Source organism: Rhipicephalus sanguineus, chromosome 8, assembly GCF_013339695.2.
Source record: "Rhipicephalus sanguineus isolate Rsan-2018 chromosome 8, BIME_Rsan_1.4, whole genome shotgun sequence".
Taxonomy (NCBI): domain Eukaryota; kingdom Metazoa; phylum Arthropoda; class Arachnida; order Ixodida; family Ixodidae; genus Rhipicephalus; species Rhipicephalus sanguineus.
The window spans coordinates 49,827,860-49,841,484 of record NC_051183.1 but is presented as its reverse complement, the minus strand read 5'-3'; the positions used below and the strand labels follow the sequence as shown (position 1 = coordinate 49,841,484).

The window sequence follows — 13,625 nt, the reverse complement described above, 5'->3', positions numbered from 1 at the left end:
CCAGCGAAAGCGCCGTCACCCGATCATGGAAACGCGGGTTAGGAATTCAATTTTCTAGAAATTGGAAATTTCCTAAAATGTGTAGGTCCTGTTATGAACCTTGCGCGTGATCAGCAGATAGCTTTCAGTTCTGAAAATCTGCAGCGCAAAATGAACTTGCAACAACTTTTGTCAGAAAATTATATATATATATATATATATATATATATATATATATATATATATATATATATATATATATATATATATATATATATATATATATATATATATATATAATATAAAATAATTTTCCGCACTAAAAGCACTGCCGAATAAGTGGGTCGACCCCTTCTGCGCATTCAGTAAAGGGCTGCCTGTGCTTTGTACCACAGACCTGCTACACCCTTGCCTCCGGGTCGGTCAATCAACGGTGCTTAGTCAGCCTGATGGTGTGAACAGGACTTTCACGTCGTACCACTGGGCCACCTGTCTCAGTTTGTCTGAAAGCTTGTGCACATAAGGTATCACAGCTTATCATAAGGTATCACGTTTGGGGGTGAAGAAAGTGCGCAATCACCTTTCGTTTTCTTCGTTTTGTTTGTTCCTTGTCACTCCTGACAGCGCATTACAAGATGAGGTCGTTCCAGCTAGCCCCAGTTACAGCCTTATTATTTTCAATGGCAAGCTGTAGAGCGCCCTTTCTACCAGGCCACAGAACAGTTTTGATGCTTTTTATTGCATCCTCTAGGTTTATCTCCCAGCGGTTCTGTGAGCTTGCACAATTTTTTTCACTTTTTATATGCGGAGAAAACCACCTCCACACCGAATTGGTCTGCCATTTTTTTCAGTCCATGTGAAATTTTATGAACATATGGGATGACCGCCTCATTTTCTTTCTGCTGGTTGTTTTCTCTGGTGCTATGATGACTTTGCACTTTCTTTCGCATGGTACATGATATCGAGACGAGAACATCCGTTGGGTAACCCGCCAAGGTTAGACGTGCCAATTGTTCACGCAAGCTGGTCTCGGCCGCATGACCACAGACTTCCAAGCTGCGTTTGTTAAAGCACGGCCGCTCGAGAAAAAAAAAGGCAGGTGCGCCCCGTTGCGTGCCCAGAAATCGGCGGAAGCTTCCTAGTTGAACTTATTGCCGCTGTGGCGCCACAAGACTGCTAGTACCAATGTGGTTCAAAGAATGCACGAGTTCTTTTAAATGCGAATGCATTTCTTAGCCGGGGGTCGTCGTGCGTCCCTGGTCGGCGTGCGCACAGATCTCTCCGCGCACGCTCCTCCTCGCCCCTAGCAACAGCTGCGCCGCGCCTAGCAACCGGAGCAGGTGGTGAGCGGCGGAGGGTAAGGGAGAGGAGGAGCGCGCGGGCGTGTGATGGCACTCGCATCGCGGAGCAGCGGAGGGTAAGGGAGAGGAGGAGTGTACCCGGTGAGGGCGCTCGCATCGCGAAGCTCGCTCGGCTACTGTAGCTCGGCGGAGAGAGGAGGCGCTCGCATTCTTTCCCCTCCGCCCCGAACTCGTTTCCTTCGCTCGCCGCGCTTTCGGCGTGGGTGCATTGGTCGTCTGCCCGCGCAACTTTCTTGCGCGAGCAATTCAAGCCGCTCGCTGGCCGGAAACCAGCAGGCACAACTCTGCTACGTTTGTCTCGTGCGCGACGATCTTTTTCGTCGCGACGGACCGTAGCGTATCCGTTCGCATAGAGCGGGAACCGAGGCGGCTTTCAACCGCCCGGTGGTATGGAATGGCCACATCTCCGTGCGCACTGACTTCGTCTGCTGTGCAAAAGAGTGACCCCCTTGCCTGGGTAAGGTACCGATCCTCTCGTCGGCGTGGGGCCGTGAGAGTTGTCGCGTCTGTTCGGCGCTTCGCGCTGAGTGGGCGCGGCACCCTTGTCCGGGGAGGACCGTTCGCTCAAAACAAAAAGATCCCGCTCTGTAACCCGGGGCGGGAACCCTGCCAGGACGGACATATTTGGATGATGAGGGGTTGATGAGTGTTATGAACTCTGGGACATGGTGCTTTCGAGTGCCAAGCTCCCCTTCCTTTCTGACAACGGTAGAGCTCGAGCGCTCCTCCTGTCCGCGCTCGGACCTATATATATCATGCAGGGAGCGCGCGCTTTGGTGTCTTGATAGCGATGGAAGTCGGTGAAGTCGAATCCGCTAGGACGAAGTGTAACACAATGCAACTCGAGCATTACGCCTCTACGTGCACACTCTCGTCTCTCTTCATCAAATAATCGCACACTCATCGGGTGCACCCAAATGCATTCGCATTTCCTCACAATCCCCTTCGGGGAGGTGCGGCTTTTTTTCGTTTTTGTTACGGGTTTTCTCGAGGAGCGTCGAACTCTTGGCCAATATTATTCGAGATTATCTCATCAACACCTCTCTTGATGCACTGTTTTCTCCGGAAACAGCGATGCCTTATTTTATCATAGCGACTTCTAACGCCATTCACCTCTACGCGGAAATTCGTGGTACCCGCCGATGAATACTTTATGGTCATTCAAAGGCACCATGAAACGCAGCGGATCGTCGGTATGCCCATATATGGCGGGATACAACGTCTCGCGCACACCACAACCCTGTTTATAAAAGCGCAGCTCTTAGGCGCCCGTTCATGCGTTGAGCGGCGTCGCCGTTGTCGGCGTAACCGATGGAGCAAACGAGGACAAAAGAGAGCGAGAGAGAGACTGCCCCAAGAAGTGTTCTGCCATGAGAGCTAGCGAGCCGCTGTATTAGCGTCTGCAATGCCTCGTGCCTGCTCGCGCTTCTTGTGACAGCGCAACGCATGCCTATCGCTCACGGGCACGAGAAAGTGGGTTGACCTGCGAGGCTTGGGATAAGACGTGCGCTGCTCTGCAATTTTTTTCTACTTTAGTGATAGGGAGATAAACATTAATGTAGTTATCATTAATAGACTACAATACATCTTCTTGACCGATCCTGCAGAGTGTATGTGCCAAACCTGGTAGGCTACAAACAAACAAACAAAGGAACACTTTTTGGGGAGCGCTCTAGCGGGCTCTTAGATTTTGCATCTAGTTTTCTGGGCACAAGTGCATCCCATAATAGACAAGTTCTAGAGCGCAGCTCTTAGACGCCCGTTCCCCGCGTTGAGCGGCGTCGGCGTTCGTCGTAACCGGCAGGACGAACGAGGACGAAAGAGGGCGAACGCGGAGCGCAGCGGAGGAAGAAAGACAGTGATAGCGAGGAGAGCGCGAGGAGGAAGAAACGATAGTAGCGAGGCGACAGGTTCTGCGGGGGCCACTCGCGCCACCATAGTAGGGCGCGCCGTCGTGCGGTCGCCGATGACGTCTGACTAAGGTATGCGCCGAGGATGTCCACCAATACCACATACGGAAATAAAGCACTGCGTGAACGAAGGCATGTCGGCGGTGTCTGTTGTGGAACGCACCCACGCGCTGCCTTTCGCGGTCTCCCGGTTAGCCAGGCAGTCGAACCTCACCTTATCGCAAAATCAAAACATAAAAAGCTGCGCTCTGAATTCGCAGTAAGCAGTATCCTGATCGTCCGTGAATTTTTTGTCTCTTTCTTTTCAGACGCTCGTGGGTGTACATTTACAAGCGCCAACGCGGACGCAACTGTCAACAGAGTTCGCCCGACAACTAGACAAATATTCAGCCATTGTGCTCGCAATTTTCGACGCACAAAGGTTTTCTTGGCGAACAAAGATTCTTGTGCTCATCATTTCAGTTGTCAGCAGCTAGTGCAACTCCGAACAACTTGTCATATTTGTACAACAGAAACTGCTTTAATTTAATATACAGTTATCACTGCACTTGTATGCGCTCTACAAGAGCCACATCAAAATTGCACTCAGCCAAAACTACAGGCCTTCCGATGCATCATATCAGTGTTGGCAAGATATACGTGGAAATTCAAAAAAGGAAGAAGTTAAGTGGAAGATGGAAGCCTGAAGAGATGAGAAGTTCATAAACACGGGGTGTCGCTGGGGCCGACGTTTCGACAAGCGGACTTGTCTTCTTCAAGGCTGCAACATACAACCTTGAAGAAGACAAGCCTTGTCTCTAGGCGCTATTTCATGACGTCATCCTGTCTTTGAATGCGTCAGCAGTACTTGACTACAGCCAAGCTTCTTCGTATTCCTATATGGACCTGAACGTCTTCGTTGAAGCTTGGATAAAACTTCTATTCCTGCATTACGTAATGTATGTCTATCGAGCAGATTATGGTCGCGAGGTTTCAGGAACGCACGTCACGTGTAGTAGTCGTAATATGGCATTTCTTTTGTTTTAGTGGCATTTTGGTATCTGTGGGCCGATGCGAAGGCTTGGGCAACGCACTCGTGATCTTCGGTAAAGGCTTGGTAGTGCCGCGTCCCTGTTTGGGCTCAACTATGCGATTGCGCCGAGGAAGACGATGACCAATCCGCTCGAGAGGCGCAGCACGATTAATAGAAGGCGTTTTTGGTGACTCCACCTTTGCCGTCTCTGAGAGAACGACGTGCTTCTGTTTCTTCCAGTAAAGGCCGTAATGCTTTGTGAACTGCAGCAGTAGGCTGTGGCATGTATTCCAGTCATTTCCTTAGCGCCACTTGGTTCCCACGAGGTGCGCACCCATCAATGGTAACAGAGGAAGAACATCGTACAGCCTCTCATGACACTCCCGTATGCATGAAGCGATTGCCAATTCTGGGGCATGAGACTCCTATCCCTTGTGGTTCGTGCAATGCTCAAGAAGTCACTGTTTAGCAGCACATCAATGACAATGCACAATCCGTACTGTTGAGTGGTAAGGCACAGTATGAAGGTCTCTTACCTCCCATTACTCCAAGAGGTCTTTCTAATGTGCGCTGACAAGAAGAAAACGTTTTGCTTACCCTGGAGTCATCTGTGAAGGGAGGTAGTCGCCAGTCTATTGTCACGGGGTCATGACGTTGACAATGGCAGCAGTCGACATGTCCAAGATCAAGCTCCTTATTTGGCTGAACTTGTGACCGGGAAGCGGAGAGTCAAATTGCAGCAATGCACACTATGCACTGATAGCGGCGAACAGAGCGTCGGCCGTCGATAATCTGATCTGCGGTAAGGCGCGTCGGTATCCATACATGCGGCATCAAAGGTTCTAGAGTTATCTCTCGCGCTTGCTGAAGCTCTCGAAAAAACTTGGCTATTCGCGTCGTGCGCGTATTCTTGACAGAATGATCTCGCACAATCGCGAAGCTTTACGAACATTGTGGCGCGGTCTGTGCCGAACGTCGCTAACAGGTTTTGTGGGTGAAACTCGAATACATAAAATAAAGCAAGAAGCGGGCATCGCACTATATTGAATGGCTCAGCGCAAAACGAACGAGGACAGAGGCAAAGAAGGGACACAAACATCAGCGCTGCTGTCCGTGTCCCTTCCTTGCCTCAGTCGTCGTTCGTTTTACGCCGAATTATTCAACCTGTTTAACCACAAACAACTAGCCCAAATGCCACAGCTTACGCCAGGCGATACCTGTCAGCCACGTCCCCGGCCCTACTATGGCCCGAGGCTGGTCCCCGGGCTGATAGATATGAAAGTATTTCTTCACACTCCAGAGGTGAGGGGGTGGCCAAATGACTACGTAGGGTAATGTCTTTCTTGCAGTTCCAAAGAATGTGCGAGAAAGTAGCTATTTCTCTTCATAATGAACAATCGGACTAATGAGGTCAGGTTGTATACATGAGTAAACATACGGGGAGGGAAATGAATGCGTCCGAAGTCGTCGCCAGGTGGTCTCTTGCCACTTGGCGAAATTGGAGTGGGGTGGTGGTCTCATCTGTCTCGACATTCTGTAGTAGCTCGCGATGTCGTTCTACGAGATCAACGGTTCCCTATTGGGGTTCTCCAGATCGGAGACCCAAACATTTTGCTGTTACGTGTGTGTTCCACGTTTCATTTCAAGACACTCCCTTGTCAATCATAAACTTTTTTTACAGAAACTGCAACCGAAGAAAACTACATGTTGACACATTGACAGCAAAGCTGCAACTTGGGCTCGTTGGCATGGCATTTTAGTGTAATTGCGCTGAGCGAAATGCACGAGAGACTGAAGAAAAAGGCTAACCACTTGTCCTGTCCTGTTTTTCTTTAATCTTTTGTGCATTTTGCTCACCGCAACTACATTAAAAAAACACTTTGATATCACAATTATTCGCCCTCATGCCTCGTAAAACACTCTTCAAAAGAAGGTTTTTAAAAAAATGCTGCGAGGCACGGCAAGTCATAAGTGCCTTAAACTGAACCGACTAATTAAAATACCATCATGGTGTCAGTTTTAGGGTGCATGGTGTGGCATGTCTAACGCGCATGTTGCTACAAGTGGAAGGAAGCTGCAATTTTAGAAGCTGAGAATTTTAACACGAAAGTGTTTTATGCCAGGGTCCACCAAGTACTTCCGTCACGGTTATGACGTTGATAAAATGGACGCCAACGGGTGAGAAAGAAAAAACTAAGAAAAGGATCCGCCGCTGGGAATCGAACCCACAACCTTGCGGCCGCGACGATAAGCGCCCGACGCTCAACCATATAAGCTAACTTCGCAGAAGACGGACACTCCACGAACGCGCCTTATATCTTTCACACATTCTCTCTCGCAGGGCGCTCTCTGTTGGTGGTGTAGGTAGGCGGGGCGCCCAGGGCGGTGCCGCCGTCTGTGAGAGGTAAAAAGAAGTAATGCGTCACGATCGACATTTACTATACTCGCGGACAACTTTTCTTGGCAATGAAGGGAAAGCTACGGGGGCGGAGCTTCTGCACATGTACTTCTACGCGAAGTAGTCCGGTATGGCGCGCGCTTCGCACCCCTGTGCAAATTGATGGCTACGCGCAATCAGCGTTGCATATCGACGCAGACGCCGCTTGGCGTTTGACGTACACGTAAAAGGCGCCACTTTCTCACGCCTTCATAAACGCAAAGTGACAACGTGTAAAGCAAAACAAATGAAAATATCTCGCTGGTGTGAGCTGCGTCCTGTCTGAAAGGGGCACATGCGGAAAATAAAGGAGTATTTTTGATACCTCACGCAGAAAATACGGACACAATTGTGGGACTACATTCACGAGCGGTAGGATATTCGCGATTTGGCTCTGTAGCCTTCGCTTCATTGCCAAGAAAAGTTGTCCGCGAGTATAGCGCTTACTCCGACATTGCGCGTGATATCGGACGTCATGCTTAAAGCGTCTCGATACCCGCGAGGGACACTTGCCGCGCTAGCGTCGCTCAGGGAACCTAGACGCAGTTACGTTCTTTGAATTTCGCTTCGTGTTAGCCTGCGCCGTCTCATCGGATTCATAGGCGTGCGCAGGGGGGGGGGGGGGGGCAAGGGGGCGAGAAGGGGGGGCGCAAAGTCAGCCCTATACATTGTAGGGGGGGCGAGAAGAGGGGCGCAAAGGCAGCCGCATACATTGACATAATAAGGAGGGGGGCGCTGCGACGAACCTTCGCCCCCCCTGAAGGGGAACCCTGCGCACGCTTATGATCGGATTAGTGCAAGTTCCACATTACACTGTAACATGCACCAACGGGGTTTCTCCGCCGCCGACTGCTTCGTTTGCGAGAGCACCGACTAACAAAACTGCTGCAATACGCGTTGCAAAAAGGACGCGATTTCGACGGGCGAATGTCGTGCCTTGGTGGAGCGAGACAGAGGCCAGCGGGACGCACGCGTTTGCGGCTCAAGCTACGAACCTCTGCCTCCCGTGTTGCTGAAGCGCAGTGTGGTAGTGTACGCATGAACACAGGCGTCGGTAACCCATTACTAGTAAGCGCACACCGTGCCGCTTCTCTCCTTGATTGACGACGTTTTGAAGAAGTGCATATCGGGTACCAGTGTTGATTATGAGCTTGTTGGTGTCATCTCTACGCGCGATTCACAATTCGCTGATTCCAAATATATGTTCACAACTTCAGCTACCACAACGGTTTAATCATGATCATGGGCGTTAGTCGTCGCGATGGAGACATGCCACTAGGCGTCAACATGGGTGCATCTACGCGAAACGGTGCTATAGCTGCCAAACACCAAGAGACATTGTGGAAGCTCTCATATATCAATACACGATAAGCACTACTTCTGTGAAGACACGTCTCACTTTCGTGTTATACCGATTCCTATGACGGAGGGATCAGCCATGTTTTTTTCGACACTGAAGACGCTGCATTTCTTGAAATATCACTCCATTGGTTCGTAGAAAACCGGAGCAAAAACTCCGCAGGCATACAATGTTACCCTTTTAGAGAGAGATGTTGCGTGTATAACCATGCACATAAAGCGATATATCTAAAACAGTCATAAAAACGGTTCATATGGCGCACTTGTGCACAGAGCAGGGTGTATTGTTGATCTGCGAATTTTACGTAAGCAGGTTGTACTCAGTACTCATTCTATCATCGTTATGATCGTGCCATGGTCTCCTTTATTACAAAAAAATCACGCCATATCCACGGAATGAATGATGATAAGTGGGCGAAGCTCGAGAGGGGGAGATCATCGGTAAACCGTAACTCTCCCGTGAATGTTAGCCCATTACATCATTAAAAAGACGTAAGACTGTGCGTATATTATACAAAATCAACTTTTAATTTGCTCTTGTTCGTTTGTTGTTTCGTTTCTTCATTTGTTCTTTTCATTTCGTCGTTGTCATGGCAGCTGGATTGCGAGGTCCCTTCATTATGACGGCGTTATGGTCCGTGAAATGAAGCGAGAGAGGTTCTTGTACTGGCTGCAGTGGGAAGTTTGCAAACACTAAGTCTATGCGCGTCCCTCGGATCGTGATAGGCTGCATATGGATACATCTGAGTGCGTATTTGGAAAGCATGTGCTGCACGATCCAGTGATTGGCAATGAGGTCCACGTTGAAGTCCCCAACCAGCACAAACGGACGGTTCTTGTACTTGTTGTCGTAGACACGTAACGCAGCGTCTATAAGCGACTTGACGTCCCCGATAGACAGGTTGGGTGCGAGGTACACGGTCATGACGGCGACTAGCAGACGGCGACTGAATCGGTGGACCGGTGTTTCGACGCGTGGGAAGATTCCGGGCTTGATTGTCGGCTCCGCGATGGAGTGCCAAGCATGAAGCTTACCCCGCACCTCCACCAGTCTAACGACGTGGGATCGACGAGGACACGGAGCACGACAAACAAACACGCTTTATCGATCAGAGAAAGAACTGCAACGTCTTCTTCGTCCCTGCGCTGGGCCAAGAACACTCGCGCTGCTTCGTTGCCATCACCATTGGCACATACGCGCGGCATAGGCGGTCACGTACGAGCTAGGAGGGACAGACCCACGGCTTTAGGAGCTTCTCCCCTAAAATACACCACGAACTAGAGCATCCACACGCTCTCCTGCATAGTACACATTACTTGAACCATTCTACTCATACATTTCATACAACAAAGCACAAAAGGAGTGCGCAGAACAATATTTGTTCTTCATATACCCACACCCTCAATAAACTTCCATGAGGTGCTCTAATGCGCATTACAACTCAAATCTAGCTACAAGAAAGATATGCGAGCTTTTTAGGACGAAAGATTTCGATTTGTAGACATAGTCCTGCTCATTTTACACTGGCGGGATGTGCCCGCAAGTGAGTCTCTAATGCCTTTACCGCTCAATATAACACGAATTTATGTTGGGCATAATCTCTGGGGAGGTGAAATCCCGTTTCCTTACTAGTCATTACTATTCAACTATCAGCGGCTTCGGTTTTGTTTCAGTGTCACCACCATACACAAGAGTCTTGCGACAAACCGTGAGAATTGAAAACGGCGCCTCGTTTATTTACTTTTAATGTAAAACTGCAATGCTATGCTGGCGATAATTGTTGGTGAAGCATTTAGATAAGAATAATACCGTCTATTAAACAGAAGGCTAACAAGGCGCAAAATCTGCTGAAAAAGGACGTCTATTCTCAAACAAACTACGAATCGTGGAACGATGAACGTAGTATTTTTAGATCAACACTAAAACCGCCCACCACTTCGATTGACCCCTTTAATATGCGCGCCTGAGGAATCAATAAATTGCAAATGTGCGTGCGCAAGGCCAGCGAGCCTTGCTTCCCACCACGTGGTTATGGAAAAAAGGAGTACGAAAGGTGGCCTGGCGGTTTCTGAGAAATCCAACTGTTGTGCCAGCGCTAGACCACAAGTGCCCCGTGCTTCCGTTTTCTACGTGCGTCAGAGATGACAGAAACTACATGTTACACGTGCCACAGAAATGGCATGTGGATGCGTGTCGAAAACGGGAAGTTTGAAATATTGAAATTATAAAAGTTAATAAATATATCCCTCTCCCGCTCTCAATATGTCCACCCTTAAGAAAATTCTGGGAAGAACTTATATTCCCAGAAAATTCTGGGAATATAAGGTTAGCTATTAGTTAAGTAACATCTCTTAAGGATCCCTGTATTTATTTCTTTATGGTTTAATGACTCTATACAGCCGCTGTTTTGGTATTTTGATGTCGCCAAAGGTCTCCGCAACATATGGCGGAGGACATGCCTTGTGTACACAGCCACATGGTCAGAAAAAATGAATAACCTATGTTAATTGCTACAATAAAACATGTTGGTTATTTCCTATCTTAGCATAAAAATTCTTAATATAAAAACATAAGTATATGAAGAAATAGGTTATTGTAGCTAGGCACATGTTGCCATGGAGACAGGTGTGAGACGCTTCGGTAAGACAAGGATCCGATACCCAAACTGCGCGTACAGTGAACTGGTCGAAGCTGCCACTGAGAAGCTCAAAAAGTTCAGTGAGAACATGTTGGCGATTTCACTACCAACATCACTTTAAAAGAATTTCACAGGGGAGGCCCTTTGTAATCTCGAAGTGTGATGAAGAGCAAGAATAGAACAAGAAATATTGTGTAACTAACAGTTCGCCAACGGTAACGGTATGTTATTTTTATGCTCCTTGGCGTCGTTAATTGGGGGTCCAACGTTCTGCGACGCACCTCATAGCCCGGCAGCATGTGTATCAAATTTGAAGCACTTCATTTAGGAAATATTTAACAAAGCGGACCGCACAAGACGTATTAGACATAATGATATTGTTCATTAAAAGCATACCTTCGAAAACGTTGTATGAACTACTCAAATCTACGTGATCTTTAGCCAAAGATAGAACTATACCGGTTACTTGAAGCGGAAACTTTGTAGTTCACGGGACATATTTCTGCTGAACCACTTTTCTAACCCAGCCCTATCATATTACCTCGTCAATGTTATTTCCAATTAAACTAACCTAGGAATTTCCATGAGCTAACAGTGGCTGTTGTTACTTTCACTTGTCACTAAGGCAAAGCCTGTCCATGTTTACTTCTACTGCAGATCCCAATTAAGTGGGCGAAGTTTTGTGTTCTATCCATAATTTCCCACATAACGTGTCTCCCTACTTTCAACATATTTTAAACGATTCAACTGTTTCATGTAGGCATACATTTGATAATGGGTTTTGAAACCTTACTTTGCTGCGTGTAGCTGCTCCCAGTCAAAGCCGCTAATGGGGATGGCAATCGCCGGCCGGATTCCAAGGGCGGACGTATCGGCCCCCCGAAACGCACCACGAAAAGCGCGGACAATTTAGATTTGGTCCTCTTAGTACGCCAGCGAACGCCGGTTGTGGTCCAAAGACCGAGTCAGAGCCGAAAGTCGAAAACACAAACGAAATATATTCTCAGTTAAGGCAGTACATCACAAGCACATGCACACTCGGCTGGTACCAGTTACAACTTCACAATATAACTCAGATGGTGTTAACACAACGGGAACTAAACGAACAGATCACGCGCTACAAATGCAATCTCATGCATTACAACTATTCATATTCAAGAACAATTAAAGTCCTGAATATACAACTGCGTATCCTGTCCACAATTCTTGGACGGCACTTGAATGCTTCTCTTCTAGGAAACACTCACGCCAACTCCAGCGCTGTCTGTCGTTGCTCCTTCCGTCGACGTAACTTGTCACGGCTCACACGGCGTCGTCATCCGATTCTTCCAGATCGACGATCGACTGACCGCACAGCATCATAAACACGCCTCCTTTGGCTGACGGAGCCGCACTTAGCATAACTTCACCATCTCCAGACCGACTGATTCACTCACTGCTCGCTGGTCGTCGTTGCACGCTTTTATCTCCTATCCCCCGGGTTCTAGAAGCGTCGGGAGGGTTCTTCGGCGTGCAGCACAGCCAAGGCTAAGGAACTTTCGAGATTTTTTCTCGCCGGTTCTACTCGCGGCGGCGTCGCTCAGCGTTGCATCCTGCTTTCCCTCTAGATGATTCCAGGCTTTACCGGGCGTTTGATCTGGTTGTCTGCGTCTGGCTCGAGTGGATGAGGGGGAGCGCCGCGCCGGCGTATTTTAATACTTTTTTCGTTGTTCGCGCTCCTTGGTCGAGCGGCCGACGCCGTGCTACCTCGGTGCCGTTTGAGAGCGGCCGCGCGCGCGCTTTGTTGACGTGCTCGTTTGTGACAAGCTTTTCCTTTCACGTGTGAAGTGTTGCCGACACCACATTGGTCGCACTAAATCATGTAAATAAATACAATTCGGCCTCTGCATTGCCTCATTCTTAATAAGACAAGTAGGGAACACTACTCCTCGAGCGCTTCACCAACCTAACCAAAATGAACGCTTTCATGTGGCTATCTCATATAAGAATATGTTTCGGGATCCTCTGCAACCTTTTTTTTCTGTAATTTCTCTTCTAACTATTAGAAAAAAAAGTTTCGAATTCGCTTCGCACCCGAAATTTTGCGATTCGCACAGCTCTAGTTAATATGTGATATATACTATTCGAAATATTCGATAATATTAATAATAATAATATCTGGGGTTAAACGTTCCAAATTCACGATATGATTATGAGAGACGCCTTAGTGGATGGCTCCGGAAACTTCGACGACCTGCGGTTCTTTAACCTGCACCTAAATCTAAGTACACGAGCCTCAAACATTTTCGCCTCCAACGAAAATGCAGCCGCCGCGGCCGGGACTCGATCCCGCGACCTTTCGGTCAGCAGTCGAGCGCCATAACCACTAGACGACCGTGGCGGGGCATCGAAATATTCGATCCCTAGTTATTCGACAAGATCACTATTTGCTTCGAACCTCAATCTTACTATTCGCCCACCCTACTAAAATCCTGTGACATCACATAAAAATGAGTCACGTGACAAAAACCCCGTAGCATCATGTAACATCTGGTAACATGACTGAAATCACGTAACATCACGTAACTAGTCACATGGCTAAAAATCACGTAATCTTCCGTCATAACTACCACGTGACTAAAAATCACGTAATATTACGTATCAGTCACGTGACTAAAATGACGAAACATCAAGTAAAAACTACTCACGCGGCTAAAATCACGTATCATCTAGAAACGTGACTAAAACCACATAACATCTAGTGACGTGACGACGTGACTAAAATCACGTAACATCACGTTGCATCTATTCGCGTGACTAAAAATCAGGCAACATCGCGGAAAAACTATTCACGTGACTAAAACTTGGTAACATCACGTAAAAGTAACCACGTGAACATGTTCCCACCATAAACCACGTAAAATAACTAACGCGACTAAAATCACGTAA

The 13,625-nt window shown here is 48.0% G+C and overlaps 1 protein-coding gene across 1 annotated transcript in view; it reads right to left on the bottom strand.

Moving 5' to 3' along the window:
- LOC119402724 (uncharacterized) overlaps nucleotides 1-11,532 on the bottom strand; it is a 40,925-nt gene extending 29,393 nt beyond the window's left edge. The window contains exon 1 of the mRNA XM_037669817.2: nucleotides 11,491-11,532. The gene's annotated coding sequence lies outside the window, so the exon portion shown is untranslated. The remainder of the gene's footprint in view (nucleotides 1-11,490) is intronic.
- Nucleotides 11,533-13,625: the final 2,093 nt, after the last annotated feature.